The sequence below is a fragment of the Dendrobates tinctorius genome, unplaced genomic scaffold (genome assembly GCF_039654945.1).
Source record: "Dendrobates tinctorius isolate UK_male_01 unplaced genomic scaffold, ASM3965494v1 ptg000054l, whole genome shotgun sequence".
Lineage (NCBI taxonomy): Eukaryota > Metazoa > Chordata > Amphibia > Anura > Dendrobatidae > Dendrobates > Dendrobates tinctorius.
In genome coordinates this window covers 10,648,706-10,664,350 of record NW_027361722.1, presented here as the reverse complement: position 1 = coordinate 10,664,350, position 15,645 = coordinate 10,648,706, and positions in this window count along the sequence as shown.

Genomic DNA, 15,645 nt, shown 5'->3' with positions numbered 1-15,645 from the left:
CTTAACTCAGCCGAGGGCAGGAGTATAACTGACACCGGACCCAGGTCCAGTGAGCCCTAAATAGCCTCCTGCTGCCAGAGAGAGGCAGCACAATTAACCCATAGTCTAACCAGGACGGGTCAAAGTGAAATCCCGTCCTGGATCATGACAGTACCCTCCTCTCAAAGGGGGGCCACCGGACCCCCAGGTCTCTCAGGGTACTTGGCGTGAAAGGCTCGGATCAACCGATCCGCATGAACTGATCGAGCAGGAACCCACGAGCGTTCCTCAGGACCGTAGCCCTTCCAATGTATCAGATACTGAAGGGCGCGACGGACCAACCTGGAGTCGACAATTCGTTCCACCTCGTACTCAGCCTGCCCATCTACCAGAACCGGTGTCGGGGAAGATGATGATCCCTCCCCACTGGACCTCACAGGTTTCAAAAGGGCCTTATGGAAAACATTAGGGATCCTTAGAGATGGCGGAAGACTCATCCGAAAAGCCACCGGGTTAACTGCTTCGGTAATTACATAGAGACCTATAAACTTGGGTCCAAGCTTCGCAGAGGGGACCTTGAGCCTTATATTTTTGGTGGATAACCATAGCTTATCTCCAACCTGAAACACTGGACCAACGGATCGTTTTTTGTCCGCAAAAAATTTAAATTTGTCCTGGGCCTTCGTAATGTTATTCTGGACCTCCCGCCATACCTCCCCCAACCGCTGGATCGTCTCGTCCGCCCCAGGACACCCAGAATTCAAGCGGGAAAATTCTCCAAAATGAGGATGAAACCCATAATTGCAAAAAAAAGGAGATGTACCCGTAGACTGGTTAGTGCGGTTGTTAAATGCAAACTCAGCCAATGGTAACACAGAACACCAATCATCCTGTCGGGCTGAGGTCAAACAACGCAGAATTTGCTCCAGAGACTGATTGGTCCGCTCAGTCTGCCCATTAGTCTCTGGATGGTAGGCGGATGAAAAGGACAGACCAATACCCAACCTCCTACAAAAAGCTCTCCAAAATCTGGACACAAACTGCACTCCCCTATCAGACACCACATTCAGGGGTACCCCATGCAACCGCACCACATGCTCCACAAACAATCTAGACAATGTTTCCGCATTAGGTAGAGCTGCCAAAGGTACAAAATGTGCCTGCTTACTAAACCTGTCCACTACGACCCAGACCACGGTATTACCCTTGGAAGGGGGAAGGTTGGTGATGAAATCCATGGACAGATGAGTCCATGGTCTCTCAGGAATTGGCAGTGGTACCAATTCCCCGGCCGGCCGGTTATGGGGAGTTTTCGCACGGGCACAAACCTCACACGCAGACACATACTCCCCAACATCAGAGGCTAAAGAAGACCACCAGAATATTCTAGCAATGGCCTTCCGGGTCGCTGAGATCCCTGGATGTCCACCCAGAACTGAGTCATGGAACTCCTGGAGGACCTTGAGACGAAACTGAGCTGGCACAAAAAGTTTATCCAACGGCTTAGCTGGAGGTGCAAGAACCTGGGCTTCTCGAATCTCCCGTTCCAACACATTAGAAACCTCTGCCACCACCACCCCAGGCTGAAGAATGGAGGATGGAGGTTCCGGGGGGGACACCGGATCAAGACTGCGTGACAGCGCATCCGCTCTGATATTCTTGGATCCTGGTCGAAAAGTGATCGAGAAGTTGAATCGGGAAAAAAAAAGTGACCATCTAGCCTGTCTGGGAGTCAACCTTTTAGCCGACTCAATGTAAGCTAGGTTTTTGTGGTCCGTGATTACCGTTATAGGATGAACAGCCCCCTCCAAAAAATGCCTCCATTCTGCAAAAGCCAATTTTACGGCCAGAAGTTCCCGATTCCCCACATCATAGTTTCTCTCCGCAGGGGAGAACTTCTTTGAGAAAAAGGCGCAAGGTCTTAAATTGGTCAAAGTGGCGGGTCCCTGGGACAATACCGCCCCCACCCCCACCTCTGAGGCGTCTACCTCAACAATAAATGGTTCAGAGGGGTCCGGTTGGATAAGAACCGGGGACGACATGAAACATTTTTTCAAAAACTGAAATGCCGCTACCGCTGCGGTTGACCAATTCTTGATATCGGCCCCCTTTTGAGTCATGTCTGTGAGGGGTTTAACCACCTGTGAGAACCCCCTTATAAATTTCCGATAATAATTAGCGAACCCTAGGAAACGTTGCAGACCCTTCAAATCACACGGTTGAACCCACTCGAGAATGGCCTGAACCTTATTAGGATCCATGCGATACCCTTCAGCAGACACGATGAACCCCAGAAAGGACAGTTCCTGAACAAAAAATAAACATTTTTCAAGTTTAGCAGACAGTTCTCCCTGAGCCTTTGGAGAACTGCCCGAACATGACCAATGTGAGTCTGTTTATCAGGCGAGTAGATTAAAATGTCATCCAAATACACCACCATAAAACGTCCAATCAAATCGGAGAACACATGATTTATGAAATTTTGGAAGACCGCTGGAGCATTGGTCAGGCCGAAGGGCATGACCAAATTTTCAAACAACCCTTCAGTAGTGAGAAAAGCGGTCTTCCATTCATCTCCGTCCCGGACTCGGATAAGGTTATACGCTCCCCGTAGATCTAATTTCGAAAACCACTTAGCTCCGGACAACTGATTGTATAAATCAGGAATAAGTGGAAGGGGATAAGTATTCCTCACAGTTATTTTATTTAACTCACGAAAATCGAGGCATGGGCGCAAACCACCGTCTTTTTTTTTTACAAAAAAGAACCCTGCCGCCACAGGAGAAACAGAAGGACGAATATGTCCCTTACGGAGGCTCTCGGAAATATATTCCTTCATCGCAGCCCGTTCCGGACCCGAGAGGTTATACAGGCGGGCTTTGGGCAATTTAGCACCTGGAACCAGGTCAATGGCACAATCAAATGGGCGGTGTGTTGGTAAAACCTCAGCCTCTTTTTCGGAGAAAACGTCAGTATAATCTATCAGGCACTCCGGAATGCTTTCTAGACCCACGGACGACACAGACACAGAAACAAGACATTTCTCAGAGCAATAGGGACCCCATTTAACAATATCCCGAGATTCCCAATTAATCACAGGATTATGCAGCTGTAACCAGGGGAACCCCAACACCAGTCCCGCAGGCAGGTTGTTCATTACAAAACATGAAATACGTTCCTGGTGTAAGGAACTCACTTTAAGGAGAAACTCTTCAGTACAAAACACAATGTCATTCTTAACCAGTGGTGTTTTGTCAATAGCAACAAGGTGAATCGGAGTTTCCAACCTAACTGTCCCTAACTTACACCTGACCACCAAGTCAGAGTCAATAAAGTTCAATGATGAACCGCAATCCACATAGGCAGAAGTGGATGTGGAGACACCCCCACAACAAAGTTCCACTTGAAATGACATTTTAGAAAATGCAGAAAAGGGTACCTGAGAGCCTGGGTGACCTCCACGATAATCACCCGGGCTCAGTCGCTTGTTGGTTAGTGGCCGGGAGGGGCAATCCTTTTTCCAATGTCCAGACTCGCCACTGTGAACACAGCATTTTCTCACGTGCCGTTGTCTCCTTTCTTCTTCCTTAAGGTTGATGGTTCCCATCTCCGTGATTTTCAATGAAGAACTGGCTCCCCTTCCTTGGGAGAATAATGAAGTCTCGGTTTGTATCACTCCCCTTGCCCGTAACCTGCGATCCATTCGGACGGCCTGTGTCATAGCTTCCTCCAGGGCATCAGGTGGGGGGTGGAGAGCCAAGGCGTCTTTCAGATGCTCAGACAGGCCTCTACGGAACAACCCCCGGAGAGCGGCGTCGTTCCAGCAGACCTCAGCAGCCCAGCGTCTGAACTCTGAGCAAAACCACTCGGCTGAGTGTTTCCCCTGGCAAACATTCATCAGCCTGTCCTCAGCCATACGCACCCGATCAGGCTCATCATAAATATGCCCCAGGGCCTCAAAAAATGCATCCACAGTCATATGCTCAGGGGCCGTGGTAGGAAGGGAGAAAGCCCAAGCTTGGGGGGCTCCCCTTAACAGAGACATAATGACCCCCACTCTCTGACTTTCATCCCCAGAAGAGTGTGGTCTTAAGGGAAAAAAAAGCTTACAGCCTTCCTTGAAAACTCTGAAGTCATTTTTATCTCCAGAAAAGGTATCTGGTAACTTCACTGGAGACTCAGGGGAAACTAATGTAACATCCCGAGCCCCCCATGAAAGAACCCCCTGCACAGTGTCGGCGATCAGCTGCTGAGACTGAGCCAGGACTCTTTGTTCTCCAAAGAGTTTCTGAGACATCTGCGTCAGATGCTTAACCTGCTCAGAAAGAGTGTGCACAGGATCCATCACACACACAGGTAAATGGGAGCAGAGAAAAAAAAATGGTATAGGTCAGTTATAATGTCAGAGACACCGCACTGCACTTGCTCATAGAGCCAGTGCTCGTGTCCTGAGTAGAGTTGAGCGACTATTGGTTTTTTAGGGTCGCGTTTCGTTTCGTGAAACCCGACTTTTCCAAAAGTCGGGTCGAGCAAGATCGTCCGATTATAGGGAAAAGTCGGGGTCGTACCGAAACACGAAACCCAATGTAAGTCAATGGGGAATAAAAGTCGGCAGTGAGAGGAGGACAGGAAACACACCTACAGTGCCCATTTGAATGCCAAAAGCATCAATTCTTCTTACTTAAGCTTGTCAACCTTAATTAACTTCATAATACAAGTTACGCACTGAAAAATGGGGGTTATTTGGCTACAGTTGTGGGGGGGGGCTGGCTCCAGGTTTTCATGTGCCCTGGGCGAAAGAGCGCCCCTTTAACACATACCACAACTCATCATGCTCTGATACGGCAGAGAAATAGCGGTATAGTACAATGAAAAATACTTCACTTTTTACATCTCATGACAAGGCCCATCTATTTCTCCATACAGAATCATTGGTCCCATATAATTTTTGAAACAGTATATGATGAGCTCCACATAATGCTACAGTATATGTTGGTCCCCATGGATGAAGCTCCACTGTCTTATGGGCCCAAATAATGCTCCAAACATAATGGGCCCCATTTCTAATGCTCTAGTGTATAATGGGCCCTGTAAATGCTGCTCCAGTGTCTGATGTCCACCTTTGGAATGTTCCAGTGTATGGTGGGCCCCATCTATCATTCTCCAGAGTATAGTGCTCCCCAAAAATTGCTGTCCCAACATTGAAAACAATCAAATAAGTCTCCTCGCTAGGGAATCCCTGTACTTGTCTGGACTCCTCGTCGTCCCCATCTTCCATCTCACTGCACAGTATTTCTACTTTGCAAGTGCTGTGATCCTGAGCAAGCAGGGGGGGCCCACTCGTTGGCGACGGCACTGGCACAGGGCCCCTGATAGTACGGTGGTGTGTCTGATGGCGGGTGGGCCGAACCTGCACTTTCATCTGCAGCTTCCTCTTTGTCACCATGTAAGATGGAACTGTATATGGGAAGGGTAACCTGAGTTTCATCAGGGTCAGATTCAGGCCGTGTAGCGTGCGAGGGGAATGTAGTGGTCTGGGTCAATGTACCAGCAGATTCATCGAGCAGTGGCTGGGCATCAGTGCACTTGTGTCGCCCCCAGGAGTACGGTCGCCACAGTGGCATTACCTTCTTCCTAGGGAGTGTGATGTCATGCTTGTGAGCAACGAAGGATCTCTCTAGCAGGTTAACTGATTGGGCGGCGTTATTCCCACGAGTCATGACCCTCCAAACAGCGTTCATGAAGGCAAAGTGTTTATTTTACGTGGGCAGTATGGTTGCAAAGCTGAACCTTAAAGGAATGTCCAGAAGGGCACCACCAGGAGTGGAGCCTACGGTTAAATTCGACTCCACCTGGGAAACCTAACCATGCCAGCTACAGAACAGATGCACACATTGCAAGCTTAATTCCATTAACGAACGAGACTCCGTCATGCCCCGCGGTCCGAGTGCGGCTTACTAGAGGGACACGTGAGGCTCTGGCACATGAGATTGGCCAATAACTGGTGTGTCATGCCCTTACATGTCCGTGGCTGCATGTGCGCTACACTGAAAAGGCCAGCGTTTGTCGCTTACAGGTGCAGATAACCCGCTGAACAACGTTAGTGATGGGGATCACTGATTACAATTATTACCCGCGAACGATGATTTCCCAGTAAGTGCAGGTCAACCGCAGTTCCGGAATTAGGCCTAACCATCATTCCTGAAAAAATGAAAAACTTAGGTATGAAAACCGCAGGTGCTGTAGCTTGCTTAACAGCTCGCCAGCCGTTCTCACGCCCAGTATGGATTACACGTGATTGCACAAAGGTTAGAAAGGGTACCGTATCCCCAGATAACATGTATGGATAGAGTACACATTCAAAATATATGTCAATACATCAGGAGGCAGGCTCAGACGGTGTTAGGCCCAGTATGGATTGCACGTGATTGCACAAAGGTTAGAAAGGGTACCGTATCCCCAGATAACATGTATGGATAGAGTACACATTCAAAATATATGTCAATACATCAGGAGGCAGGCTCAGACGGTGTTAGGCCCAGTATGGATTGCACGTGATTGCACAAAGGTTAGAAAGGGTACCGTATCTCCAGATAACATGTATGGATAGCGTACACATTCAAAATATATGTCTATACATCAGGAGGCAGGCTCAGACGGTGTTAGGCCCAGTATAGATTGCACGTGATTGCACAAAGGTTAGAAAGGGTACCGTATCCCCAGATAACATGTATGGATAGCGTACACATTCAAAATATATGTCTATACATCAGGAGGCAAGCTCAAACGGTGTCAGGCACAGTATGGATTTGACGGCCCAGACTACACAGTGGAGGAGCAGGGAGAGGTAAAGATTGCAAATGCTGGGGCCCTGCCCAAGCAAGGGGGGCCCACTCGTGGGCGTCGGTACTGGCACTGGGCCCCTCATAGTACGGCGGTGTGTCTGACGGCGGGTGTGCACCACCACCGTCAGAGACACTTGATTGCACTATGAGGGACCCTGTGCCAGTGCCCGCACCCAAGAGTCGGCCTACCCACCTGTCCAGGGCAACGGCACTCGCACGGTGTCGTGCGCTAGGTGGTGACCCCGGCCATGGGGGGGGAGGCAGCACAGTTAGGGAGTTTTAGAAAGTGGCATATGTTGATGTTGGACATTCAGCTGATGCAAAAGGTGAAATAGGTCAAGTCCCAGGAAGAGGTGGACCAAAGCAAGCCATTTTTCTGTCACCCTATGTGTCATCAGGGGAAGGTGGGACAAAATCCTTGGAAACCCATGCGTGGTTCATTTTAATGAAGGTTAGATCATCCACATTTTGGGTTGACAGACGGGTCCTTTTTTCTGTCAGGATTGATCCAGCTGCAATGAAGACTCTTTCCGATAGCACACTTGCAGCTGGGCAAGCGAGCTCCTGTAAGGCATATTGTGCCAATTCAGGCCAGGTGTCCAGTTTAGCGGCCAAATAGTCAAAGGGGAATGACCTGTGTGGGAGAACATCGATATGGGAGGAAAAGTAGTTTGTAACCATAGTTGACAACTGCTGTCTCCTGTCACTTTCCATCAATGCAGTATTACCAGTTGTGTGAGTGGTACTTGAAAAATCAGTCCACAACATTGTCATGAAACCCCTGTCTCCAACGCCACTTCTGCTGTGTGCACCACGAACACCTCTGCCAAGCTGACCCCGGCCCGTACGGCTCGTGTGAGAACCATCACCGCTGCTGTGTGCTAGGAATGCCTCAAGCAACCGATTTACCAGAGTTGCTTGTTTATTAGCCAATATTAGGTCAAGGTTCTCCTGTGGCATGATGTTTTGTAATTTGCCTTTATAGCGTGGATCCAGGATGCTGGCCAACCAGTAGTCGTCATCGTTCATCATTTTGGCAATGCGGGGGTCCCTTTTTAGGATCTGCAAGGCATAATCTGACATGTGGGCCAATGTTCCCGGTGTGAATGATGCACTGCGAGTGCTGGGTGGAGGAGCACTTTCTGGCAAATCCACATCCCTCCAGTCACGCACAAACCCTGTACCAGACCTTGCCACGCCAACATTTTCACTTGCCCCACGAGATGCATCCTCCTCCCCTAAGTAATCATCCCCATCATCCTCCTCCTCCTCCTCCTCTTCTTCCTCCACCTCGTCCAGGAGAGGTCCCTGAGCAGACAATGGTTGAATGTCATCAAGGATTCCCTCCTCCTCTTCCTCCTCATCAACATTGGCTGCAGAAGCCTGCTCCTTAAGGTGCGTCAAAGTTTGCATGAGCAGACGCATAAGTGGGATGCTCATGCTTAGGATGGCGTCGTCTGCGCTTACCAGCCGTGTGCATTCCTCAAAACACTGAAGGACTTCACAGAGGTCTTTCACCTTCGACCACTGCACACCTGTCAACTCCATGTCTGCTCTCAAAGTGCCTGGCCGTGTATCCTCCCACAAATGCATTATGGCCTACCTCTGCTCGCACAGCCGCTCCACCATGTGCAGGGTGGAGTTCCACCTTGTTGCAATGTCGATAATGAGTTGGTGGTTGGGAAGGTGGAGCAATCGCTGCAGCTTCTGCATACGAACGGAGTGTACAGGCGACCGGCGGATGGCGCGCACAGTCTTCGCACCTTCTGGAGCAGGGCTGTTAACTCCGGATAATTTTTGAGGAAGCACTGCACCACCAGGTTCAAGGTGTGAGCCAAGCAAGGTATGTGGCTGAGTTTTGAAAGGGCTATGGCTGCCACAAAATTACGGCCGTTATCACTAACTACCTTGCCTGCCTCAAGATGTACACTGCCCAGCCATGACTCAGTTTGTCGCTTCAAGTACTCGGCCAGCACCTCGGCGGTGTGTCTGTCGCCCAAACACATCATCTGCAACACAGCCTGCTGACGCTTTCCACTAGCTGCTCGATAGGGGGACACCTCGTGTGCAACAGTGGCAGTTGCAGATGGAGTGCTCGTACGACTGCGCTCTGTGGACGAGCTTTCGCTTCTGGAGGAGGAGGAGGAGGAGGAGGGTCGAACGCCTACAGCCAACTGTTTCCTATACCGTGGACTAGGCAGCACTGTCCCACCACCGCTGTCCCCTGTGGACCCTGCATCCACCACATTAACCCAGTGCGCAGTGATGGACACGTAACGGCCCTGGCCATGCCGACTGGACCATGCATCAGTTGTGAGGTGCACCTTTCCGCTCACTGACTGCTTGAGTGCATTGACAATGCGGTCTTTCACATGATGGTGGAGGGCTGGGATGGCTTTGCAAGAGAAGAAGTGGCGACTGGGTAGGTCATAGCATGGTACTGCATAGGCCATGAGTTCGCGGAAAACTGCGCTTTCCACCAACCGAAAGGGCATCATCTCAAACGAGATTAGTTTGGCAATGTGGGCGTTCAAACCCAGTGTACGCGGATGAGAGACTGAGTACTTTCTTGACCTACTCATAGTGTCTGGGAGGGTGAGCTGGACTTGAGAGCTGCATATGGTGGAAGTAGCGGTGGACAGGGCGGACTGAGAGAGGTTGATGATGGTGATGGAGTTGGTGTTCTTTCTGATGGCCTAGAATCAGTCGTTCGTTGATATAACAGTGGGATTCCCTGACTGCTGTGGCCTTGCAACGACACCTCAACATTTGCTGCTGTGCTAACCGGTGGGCTTACAGTGGGGGAAACAATGTAGCGTTGCTGACTACCTTCGTTGTGATCAGTTGCACATGTGGCACTTGAGGTTTGGTGTTGTGTCCACGCTTGCAAGTGCATGGTGTTTAAATGTCTAAGCATGCAACTGGTATTCAAATTTTTCAGATTTTTCCCTCGGCTAAAGGTCTTTGCGCACTTCTTACAGATAACCTTGGCCTGATCATGAGGATTTTGTTCAAAAAAGTGCCACACTGCACTCTTCCTACTTTGGCAGACATTATGCGGCCTAGCATGCTGTGATCTTTTGACCCTCTGGACAAGCTGTCCAGCAACTCTTTTGATTTTTGGAACCTGTCTTTGGAGTGCTCCGGGCCTGCCAGATAACAGCTGTTGCGATGTCAATGTCTGCTGTGGATGCTCCTCATCTGAGCTATTGGAAGCAGCACCCTCTTCCCCCAATGGATGCCAGCCTGGGTCAACAACTGGGTCATCCATCACCTCCTCTTCAATGTCATGTGCACCTTCCTCTGTGTCACCGTGTATGGTGGTATAGTGTGCGGAAAGGGGCATCTGAGTCTCATCAGGGTCAGAATCTGGCTCTGTACACTGCGAGGACAATGTAGTGCTCTGAGTGAATGTACCAGCAGAATCATCTATCAGCGGCTGTGCATCAGTGCACTCCATGTCAGATTCATCTTGGCCTGGGTAATTCACCATTTGACTTGATAATCCAGGCATGGTATGTGAAAACAGCTCCATGGAGTAATCAGTAGTATGGCCTGCGTCATCCTTCAATCTTGGTTGGGGTGAAGGACACAAGGAAAGGTGTGGTTCATGAACATGAGCCTCCAATGATGACTCAGTGCTTTTACTTTTTACAACTGAAGAAGAGGAGGCGAGAGAGCTGGAGGCTGAGTCAGCAATGTAAGACAAAACTTTTTCCTGATGCTCTGGCTTTAAAAGCGGTTTGCCAACTCCTAGAAAACTAAGCCTTCGAAGCCTTATGGAGCCAGACGATGACGCAGGCTCAACACCTCCTGCATTCGGTCCTATTTTGCTCTTGCCACTACCATCAGATCCACCACCAACACCATCATTACCAGCTGCCAACCCCCGCCCAATTCCACGGCCTCTTCCACCAGCCTTCCTCACTTTTGGTAGAAATGTAGACAAAATCCAACAAACTATATAGTAATGTAAAACAAGGTACAAGGTGTCTATAGGACAGGGGAGATTTTGAATTTCTGCTCACACTAGTGGACACTGGACACTTTTGGATTGTGTGAGGCCCACTGAATATCTTAGCGCTATGTCACAGGCTCGATCACACAGCTGTGACCAAAGTGACTAGAGGATAAGTGAGATTTTTAATTTCTGCAGACACTTGTGGACACTGGACACTTTTGGATTGTGTGAGGCCCACTGAATATCTGAGCGCTATGTCACAGGCTCGATGGCACAGCTGTGACCAAAGTGACTAGAGGATAAGTGAGATTTTGAATTTCTGCAGACACTTGTGGACACTGGACACTTTTGGATTGTGTGAGGCCCACTGAATATCTGAGCGCTATGTCACAGGCTCGATGGCACAGCTGTGACCAAAGTGACTAGAGGATAAGTGAGATTTTGAATTTCTGCAGACACTTGTGGACACTGGACACTTTTGGATTGTGTGAGGCCCACTGAATATCTGAGCGCTATGTCACAGGCTCGATGGCACAGCTGTGACCAAAGTGACTAGAGGATAAGTGAGATTTTGAATTTCTGCAGACACTTGTGGACATTGGACACTTTTGGATTGTGTGAGGCCCACTGAATATCTGAGCGCTATGTCACAGGCTCAATAGCACAGCTGTGACCAAAGTGACTAGAGGATAAGTGAGATTTTGAATTTCTGCAGACACTTGTGGACACTGGACACTTTTGGATTGTGTGAGGCCCACTGAATATCTGAGCGCTATGTCACAGGCTCGATGGCACAGCTGTGACCAAAGTGACTAGAGGATAAGTGAGATTTTGAATTTCTGCAGACACTTGTGGACACTGGACACTTTTGGATTGTGTGAGGCCCACTGAATATCTGAGCGCTATGTCACAGGCTCGATGGCACAGCTGTGACCAAAGTGACTAGAGGATAAGTGAGATTTTGAATTTCTGCTCACACTAGTGGACACTGGACACTTTTGGATTGTGTGAGGCCCACTGAATATCTGAGCGCTATGTCACAGGCTCGATGGCACAGCTGTGACCAAAGTGACTAGAGGATAAGTGAGATTTTGAATTTCTGCAGACACTTGTGGACACTGGACACTTTTGGATTGTGTGAGGCCCACTGAATATCTGAGCGCTATGTCACAGGCTCGATGGCACAGCTGTGACCAAAGTGACTAGAGGATAAGTGAGATTTTGAATTTCTGCAGACACTTGTGGACACTGGACACTTTTGGATTGTGTGAGGCCCACTGAATATCTGAGCGCTATGTCACAGGCTCGATGGCACAGCTGTGACCAAAGTGACAAGAGGATAAGGGAGATTTTGAATTTCTGCAGACACTTGTGGACACTGGACACTTTTGAATTGTGTGAGGCCCACTGAATATCACAGCGCCATGTCACAGGCAGAAATTGGCTAGTGTATCACAAACTTCAAGGTGTATGTAGAATTGGGCAGAGTAGGAATCTCCCTAGAGTGCAGGTCTGTAAGAACGGAACATGTCCTTGACTTATTCTCACAGAGTGACACAGATAGCTTCACTGTGGCTGTGATAACAGCCGTTACACGGTACTGTGAGAGGAGCGTACACCGCTGTATGGTGTGAAAAAATGCACGCTCAGTACCTCAGCAGGACAAAAAAAAAAATTGGGATTGCTTTTAAAAAAGCAGTTTGCAGCTCAGTACCTCAGCAGGACAAAAAAAAAAAATTGGGATTGCTTTTAAAAAAGCAGTTTGCAGAGCAGTGGGTAAACAGCAATGCAGCTGTCAGGAAGCCTTAGAAGGCAGCCCAACAACCAACACCACTGATACACCACAATATAGCCTCCCCTTGCACTGCACACACAGTGACTGGTGTGTTGTACAGGCACAATCGCTAGCAGCAGAAGCAGTTTTTTTCTCTTCTTCCCTGCCTAACGCTCTCCCTACAGAATCAGCAGCAACCTCTCCCTATGCTAAGATCGGCAGAAGTAAGATGGCGGTCGGCATGCACGCCCTTTTATACCCCCTGTGACGCCCACCAAAGCAAGCCAATCACTTGCATGCCCTTCTGAAAGATGGTGGTGACCCGTGCCTATATCATCACGTTGCCCACAGTGTCCGTGGATCCTGATTGGCTGAAAAAGAGCGCAAAACAAACTTTTGAAACGCGACTTTGGTGCGTAAGTCGCCGACCTCGTGGCCGACCTCATCCTAGGGTCGGGTTTCGTTTCATGAAACCCGACTTTGCCAAAAGTCGGCGACTTTTGAAATTTTTCGACCAGTTTTGCTCAACTCTAGTCCTGAGTACAGAAGCAGTGCTAAAAGATACCTGTGGAGCCGGCAGCAGAGGTGGCCATGCGTGCTTCAGGCTAATAGTGTCAGGGTCCAGTCAGCGCTGGAAAGTAAAGAGGCATAGGACCTGCGGACACTGAAACTGAATAGTCTGCACGGGACCTATGGTCATGTGACTGTAAGGGGTGGGGCTTAGCGTCCTGTATTCAGATAGGACAGGACACCATACAACAACTCAGAGTCAGGAAAAACAGAGGTCACAGCAGTACGGGCAAACGAGGTACAGAGGGACAAACAGACGGGTAGTCAGACAGAGCCAAAGGTCATACACAAGAGGGTGACGTGGTACCAAGGGGACAAGCAGAGAGGAGTCGGGTCACAAGCAGAGAGTCATACACAAGAGGTAGCGCAGTACAAGAGGGTCAGGCAGAACTCGTAACAGGGACAGAACCAGATCACAACCGAATAAGCAAGCAAGATATCAGGCACAAGGCAAACGTATACAAGAGGTCACTTAACTCAGCCGAGGGCAGGAGTATAACTGACACCGGACCCAGGTCCAGTGAGCACTAAATAGCCTCCTGCTGCCAGAGAGAGGCAGCACAATTAACCCATAGTCTAACCAGGACGGGTCAAAGTGAAATTCCATCCTGGATCATGACAGTAACAAGCCACATTCAACTCAGAGGGTCGCAAGCCACATTCAGCGCAAAGAGAGGGTCGCAAGCCGCATTCAACTCAAAGAGAGCTTTGCGAGCCACATTCAACTCAAAGAGAGGGTAGCAAGCCACATTCAACTCAACGAGAGGGTCGCGAGCCACATTCAGCTCAAAGAGAGGGTCATGAACCAGATTAAACTCAAAGAGAGGGCTGCGAGCCACATTCAACTCAAAGAGAGGGTCACGAACCAGAATAAACTCAAAGAGACGGTTGCGAGCCACATTCTGCTCAAAGAGAGGGTAGCAAGCCACATTCAACTCAGAGAGAGGGTCGCAAGCCACATTCAGCGCAAAGAGAGGGTCGAAAGCCGCATTCAACTCAATGAGCTTTGCGAGCCACATTCAGCTCAAAGAGAGTGTTGCGAGCCACATTCCGCTCAAATAGATGGTCGCGAGCCACATTCCACTCAAAGAGAGGGTCGTGAGCCACATTCAACTCATAGAGAAGATAGTGAGCTACATTCAACCCAAAGACGGCAGCGAGCCACAATCAGTTCAAAGAGAGGGTCGCGAGCCACATTCAGCTCAAAGAGAGGGTCGCGAACCACATTCAACCCAGAGAGAGGGTAGTGAGCTACATTCAACTCAAAGAGAATGTCGCGAGCCACATTCAACTCAAAGAGAGGGTTGCGAGCCACATTACACTCAAAGAGAGGGTCGCGAGCCACATTCAACTCATAGAGAGGATAGTGAGCTACATTCAACGCAAAGATGGCAGTGAGCCACAATCAGCTCAAAGAGAGGTTTGTGAGCCACATTCAGCTCAAAGAGAATGTCGCGAGCCACATTCAACTCAAAGAGAGGGTCGCGAACCACATTCAACTCAAAGAGAGCGTTTCAAGCCACATTCCACTCAAAGAGAGTGTAGTGAGCTACATTCAACTCAGAGAGAGTGTAGTGAGCTACATTCAGCTCAAAGAGAGGGTCGCGAGCCACATTCAACTCAAAGAGAGGGTCGCGAGCCACATTCAGCTCAAAGAGAGGGTCACAAACCACATTCAACTCAAAGAGAGGGTTGCGAGCTACATTCCGCTCAAAGAGAGGGTAGCGAACCACATTCAACTCAAAGAGAGGGTAGTGAGCTACATTCAGCTCAAATAGAGGGTAGCGAGCCACATTCAACTCAGAGAGAGGGTTGCGAGCCACATTCAGCAAAAAGAGGGTAGCAAGCCACATTCAACTCAACGAGAGGGTCATGAGCCACAATCAACTCAAAGAGAGGGTTGCGAGCCACATTCCATTCAAAGAGAGGGTCGTGAGCCACATTCAACTCATAGACGGTAGCGAGCCACAATCAGCTCAAAGAGAGGGTCGCGAGCCACATTCAGCTCAAAGAGAGGGTCGCGAGCCACATTCAACTCAAAGAGAGGGTCGCGAGCCACATTCAACTCAAAGAGAGGGTCGCAAGCCACATTCAGCTCAAAGAGAAGGTTGCGAGCCACATTCAACTCAAAGAAAGGGTCGCGAACCACATTAAACTCCAAGAGAGGGTTGCGAGCCACATTCCGCTCAAAGAGAGGGTAGCGAGCCACATTAAACTCAGAGGGTAGTGAGCTACATTCAGCTCAAAGAGAGGTTCGCGAGCCACATTCAGCCCAAAGAGAGGGTCGCGAGCCACATTCAAATCAAAGACCGGGTCGCGAACCACATTAAACTCAAAGAGAGGGTTGCGAGCCTCATTCCGCTCAAAGAGAGGGTAGCGAGCCACATTCAACTCAGAGAGAGGGTTGCGAGCCACATTCAGTGCATAGAGAGGGTCACAAGCCGCATTCAACTCAAAGAGAGCATCGCAAGCCACATTCAACTCAAAGAGAGGGTAGCAAGCCACATTCAACTCAA